Source organism: Henckelia pumila, chromosome 1 (genome assembly GCF_033568475.1).
Source record: "Henckelia pumila isolate YLH828 chromosome 1, ASM3356847v2, whole genome shotgun sequence".
In the NCBI taxonomy this organism is placed as follows: domain Eukaryota; kingdom Viridiplantae; phylum Streptophyta; class Magnoliopsida; order Lamiales; family Gesneriaceae; genus Henckelia; species Henckelia pumila.
Window position 1 is genome coordinate 164582725 of NC_133120.1, and position 6213 is coordinate 164588937.

At 34.3% G+C, this 6213-nt stretch overlaps 1 long non-coding RNA gene across 1 annotated transcript; it reads left to right on the forward strand.

Moving 5' to 3' along the window:
* Positions 1-3202: 3202 nt before the first annotated feature.
* LOC140879595 (uncharacterized) lies at positions 3203-4213 on the forward strand. Its single transcript, XR_012149467.1, has 3 exons — positions 3203-3333; positions 3822-3847; positions 4103-4213. It is a non-coding gene; the product is annotated as an uncharacterized lncRNA (long non-coding RNA).
* The last annotated feature ends 2000 nt before the right edge of the window (positions 4214-6213 follow it).

The following is a 6213-nucleotide window of genomic DNA, read 5'->3' on the forward strand; positions in this document are numbered from 1 at the left end:
GATTTGAAGTACTTTAAGAAGTGCTATTGAAAGGTATAAATGACAGCTAATCCAGATGGGATAGAACGCTCGAAATAGCTATTGTTTCGAGTATTCCCTTGTTAATCACATACTTGGTTGATTATGTGTTTTATGTGATTAAATGATTTGTTTGTTTTGCTTGCTTATTTAAGTACATGTTCAAGGTTTTTTATAGCATTTAATGCATACAGACCATGTTGCATTCATCTTGAACTCCAGCCTGATAAGCATAGAGGGTTGAAAAGCCTAGAGTGCATATGACGTTTGTCGGATTGTAGTTGAGTGGCACGGAATGTAGACTTACTTCCAGAGCCAGAAGACTCACTATAGTTGCACCAAAGTTAGAGAAAATAAAGTATTTAACTTCACCTCGATTGGGTGAGTTGGTGTTTGTTGACGATTTTATTTCCTCGGGATCCCGAGAACTTATATCCTATTGATAGCCTCTTTTGTCATATGCATTGCATTCACGTTTATTATCTCACACATTATGTTGTTTATACTGGGATTTTATTCTCACCGGATGTATCCGACTATTGCTTTGTTTTGTATGTGTGCATGGCAATAGGTGGGGCAGGAGCTGGTCAGAAGCGACAGGGATAGCTCGAGAGAGAGTCTTAGCATGTGAGGACTCGGGTTTTAGCAGAACAACTTGTACTTTAGCAGAACTACTTGTACTTTGAGTTGTTGAAACATGGTAGAATGATACAAGAACTTTGCATGATGTTGTCAAGTACTTGTTAGCCTTCATATTATGTTTGTAAAGAGCAAGTCTTTGATTGTGTAACTTGTCAAAGATTAGATATACATGTTGGGTAGTGTTTTGATGTTATCATCTTCTCTTATTCATGTATGGTGTTGTTAGAAGAGCTGAGGCATCCCAAACTTCTATTTGACAGCAAAAAGTCAGATTTTGAGCAGCCGGACAGAGCGCAGCTCGCTCGAGCGGAGCCCGAGGCTCGCTCGAGCGAGCCAAGGAGTCCTAGACCCGAGTGGCGCTCGCTCGAGCGAGCCACCACTACAAGAAAAATGCTAATCAACAACACTCAATCGACAACGGTTTTATGCCAAAACCGTTGTCTTCCACTCAATAACAACGGTTTTAATCAAAACCGTTGTCTTTGGGCATTTTCTCATTAAAAAAGACAACATTTTATTATAAAACGTTGTCTTTTGGGGGCATAAGACAACAGTTTTTTAAAACCGTTGTCTATGAGCGTTTATTTTGAGCCTACGACAACGGTTTTTATAGACTGTTGTCTAGGAGCGTGTTTTTATGACCTACGACAACGGTTTTAATTAAATGTTGTTTATTAGCGTGTTTTTGGGGTCTACGACAACGGTTTTAAAAACTGTGGTCTTTTAATTTTTTTTTTTGACATCATCTTTTCTATTTTTTTTTAATACATATACATACATGGTTTTTTCTCTTCTTTTTTTAATTATTTAATTAATTAATACATATACATATACGCTTAAGAGGAGAGAACACAAAAAACCCAATCCGGAAATCCCTAGCCCCAACCCGTCATCCCTTCGACCCAACACAACTCCAATGCCCTAATCGTCGATCGATCGCGAATCGGTGAGCAGAAACAGCCCGAATACAACATTCCTCCGACCACCGAATTGGATTCGCAGCTCTCAGCCCTGGAACTCCACCCTCTCAAAGTTGGTAAAAACCTTTAAATTCTCTCTTTTCCGATAGGTTCTTTATTTTGGTGTCTCGTTGACTCATCTCTCCATTCCATATCCACGATTCGCGTATAAATTTTTTCTGGATTGTTGTTCTTTGCTTCAAGAGCTTGCTGGAGTCGCTATCCCAGTTGAAAGAATCTATGGTCTCGGAACCGGGTGAGAAATATTTCTGAACATCTATGGTTATGGAAAGAAAACAAAAGCTTCACGAGGTCAGACCTTGCGTCGTTCTTTCTTAAATTTAAACGTTTCTTCTGAAATCTGCTAGTCCTAAGGTAGAAGTACTGAAGAAGCTTCAGAGTATGCTAGAAAATCAAGGTCTAGCCCTGCAGTATGTTCCTGGACTCGTTAATCTATTTTTTTCTATGGTCCTCTTAAGTATTTATTTGTCAGCTTTTAAATAGTCATCTTATTTGCTATTCTACATTTAGTTTTGTCTAGGACCGTATTGCGACTTTAAAGAATGTCAATTGATCTTATAAATAGTAATTTTTGTGTTGTGTACTATGCCATTGATCTTATAAGTTGTTCCGGTTTTTAAGTCAAAATTCACGGTGCAGGGGATTGGTGTTATAACACTCAGAAAGAAAGAGAGGAAGCTGAAGGCTTTCCCAGAATTCATGTTCTTCAGTTGAGTGACTTTAATGGGAAACTTAATGATCTTTATTTATGCATGAGTGGTTATCACTCTTGAAATCATCATTTTATTCTAATTTTTGTACGAAACTTGTGTATTGTTATAGTCACTGATTTACACACTTTCTACTTGTCATCTGATGCAAAATCACTTGAAAAAAATATGCCAGACTTTCTAGAATGGATTTGAAATGAGTAAACAACTTAGCTAGAGCTAGCTTCGAGTAAATGGATCAGTGGGTAGGGTTCGCCTTCGATGACCATGTTTTCTTTGCAGACACATTTGGAGCCACACGTTTGAGGTGAGCTTTTGTTGATCTTCCTTTTGTGTGTGTGTGCGCACACGCACGTGCACTAAGGGATGTGCTTCAAAACTTCCTTATTTGATTACAATATTCATGTTTTTATTCTGGCCTTTCCATTTCAAATTCTTTGTAGATGGAAAAATAATGCTTAGTTTTTGTAATCTTTATTAATAATTGTTTTCATTAATTATATCGCTTGTTCCACTAATATGTTTTGTTTCTCTGCATGATTTACATTGTGGAACAAAGTTCACGTGTCAGTGACCTGGTAGTCTAACCCAAATATAAGAATCTAAATGATAGGCTAGGATACTGATTTCTTTAATCTTTCATATATTTTCCTCAATGAGAATGATTTCTTGAATAGTAATATTATTGAGCTATTTTTAATTGGCATGGTCTTATATTGTTTTAGGCAGATTTTTTAACAAATTATTGTCTTTATTATCAAAAAATTTCTTTATATAGAGGAGCATGCCTTGATTTTAAGGAGCTATATAAGCAGAAGCATTCAGATGACCAATGTATGGATGAATATGCAACTGAGTTTTCATACATGGGAGCTCCTGGAATTTTTCTGCAGGTGAAAATATTCACGGCAATGGTATTTCCACTGGCTTGTCTGAATCTCTATCTGATTTGGCTTCCACTCCAGTTTCAGATGGAAGTAAAGGTACTTTTTACAATTTGTTTATTTTTGTTTGTTTGAATTCTTGATTGGATGTTTTTTTTTCTGTTAATGCTTAGTTTAAGATGGCTATCGTCCTATCTCTCAATCTCTTAAATATTTATTATTACTCAAATCATTGTTTCTTTTTCTAGATTTATATATTTAGATTCTTGATTTATATATGTGGAACGTTTTATGAGAACATTGTGATCAAATATATCATATTATTTTGTACTTTTCTGGGAAAATTGGTATGTCTTAAATCTCTAAATTTTTCTCCCACATCGAGTAATTTTCCTGCACCAGAGCAGACACCTCAGCCGCAGTTACAATGGATGAACCAGATTCCACAATAAGCCCTTGATTTGTAATGATCTGTTTCCATTTGAAATAGTATCTGAATTTAAACATTTAGTGTTGTAAATTTAGGAATTTGAGTTGAGTTTTATTGCTCATTTTGATAAATACTTTCTGCTTGTCATTTTGTACAGATCTTGTGCTGGAATTAACTACGAAGGTTTGATTTTTCTTCCTAATCTTGTATTTCACCTAATTGTTCAGATCACTAGCATAGTGTGGGATCTATTTGCTCCTTTTCTTTTATGCCAGCACCATAATATGATTATCTGTTTTATCTGTCGATTCTTTTCCTAATATATGCATATTGGTGATTGTGATATCTTGCTAAACTTTATTTACATATGATGCATATGGAATTGACCAAAAAACAGAAATTATGAAGCCACTGAACCTAGTCCGTCATCTTGCGCAGGGAAGACTCACTCTAGTGACAAAATAATCGAAACTGAACCTTGTTCTAGTGACAATATTTGAGATCATTTTCAGCTTCTTATCCGTGTTTCAAGCGGTTTTTTTTAGGTATATATAGGTACTGCCCAAAAATGGGATTTGTTGGCCTCGATTTAAATTAGTTATTGTTGCATTTATTGCACCATATTGATGTATTAATTGGAATATTGTTGTAGGTTCAATCATCGAAAGAGTTCGAGGCTGGTGGTGGATTGCTCACCGAGTCCACTCTCGAAGCCGCCATCCAGAGTAAAATTCGATTGAGCACATTATCATTTACCGGACAAAATTTCAGCTTATATGAAATGGGGTGTTTCGATTTTTAGAGTTTTATATTCGATATTTGGGTGTTCCGATGTTATGGTGATATATATTGGAAGCTTTAGTACGGTTCTTGGAACTGGATTCGATGAATTATATATTCTAAAATAATTTGCAAATTTTAAATCTTATTCGCTCTTTCTGGCACTTATGCAGGGCTATGACATTGAAGATGGAGCAATTGTTCGAGCTGGACAAACACGGGATGGTGACTCGAATCACTACTCTGTTTAATTTTTCTCCTGTTGTATTAAATTGTTTTATATTATCGATATAATTTTAATTATTCTGTTGCTTATGATATGATTAGGTGGCTTTCTTTCTTGACCTGAATCCCAATTGCGTGGTTGAATTCTTAAAGATTTGTTGCGATGAATCAGCTCATTCAAGGTATGGACAAGCATATTAAGTATTCTGTGTTGTCCTGTAATGAAAAAGTAGATGTCAAAACCAGGCGTTCATATCTAATTTTTATCACCCCCTGTGTCCTTCTTTGGCCGGATCATTTTTTTTCTCTTGCCTGATTCACTGGCCATAGCTTGACCTAAACAGAGATCTAATATTTTAATTTTTCCACTGCTAGACTCGTTAATCAAGTATACATATTTGTATGGATCATTTACTTTCATATGTTTAATTTGACATCCAAGTAATTTTTGGTTATTTGTTTGCTTTAGAAATTACTTCAAAAGGATGTCAACACCTGCTTTAGTTCTTGTTTGTTAGGACATGTGGAAGCTTGCTTTGAAAATCCCATGAATGAGCTAAAAATAAAACTGTAGACGAGTATTTTTCTTGCTAATTAACTTTTAAACTTTGGTTGAATGGCATAGCTTAGTGAGTGCAGTAACTCTTACATCGACGGGCAACATTAGAACCTTAACCATAGAAGTGTAAAAAGTTAGGGAAGTGGAAAGAGAGATGATGAAAACTCAAAATGCCAACATTTAATTGACTATGAATTTGTTTAACTTGTATGAGTCTAAGAAATTATTTAAGTTTAATACTTTTTTGTCCAGCCTGTGTTAGCTTTGATTTGAGGTGATTTTAGCTCGTTCCAACCTTGTTTTTCATCAACTCATAGGATTTATGGGTTTTTAGTTGAAATTTAAATGAACTCTTTATTTGATCTTTGAGACCTATTTTATTTAACATTTACTTAAAAAGATTTTATATACATAATACAATACTATTTGTTGATAATTAGTGTTTTATTTGATTTATTAAATGAATTATGTTAATAGGTTTTTTTAGTTGAATAATTAATTTACAGTTTGGATATACATATTAAAAAAAAAAGAGATTGTTGCTGCGTCTACGAAAATATCAGGTCAAGAATATGCAGTTGTGAAATCAGTATTAGCTAGCTCAAGATGGATGCTAATCTATGCTGAAAAGAGGGTTCCAAGTTTATTAAGATTAGTTCATAGTTCTATTTTCTAGTGTGTATTGAATTACGATTCGAATTCGAGTGATTTGTAATACTAAAAAATTGTATATTAAATTTTATTTTCGAAATTTTAAATTTGGATTGATTTATAATATTGAATATTTGTATATTAAATTTTAATTTTTTTTTGTTTTTTATTTGAAAAAGGACAACGGTTTTAACCGTTGTCGTATGTAGTTTAAAACTATTGTTGAATGTCCTATTATTATAAAGACACGCTAAAAAACAACAGTTAAAAATCGTTGTCTTTGAAGGAAAAGACAACGGTTTTTCACTGTTGTAAAACCGTTGTCTTTGCCTCA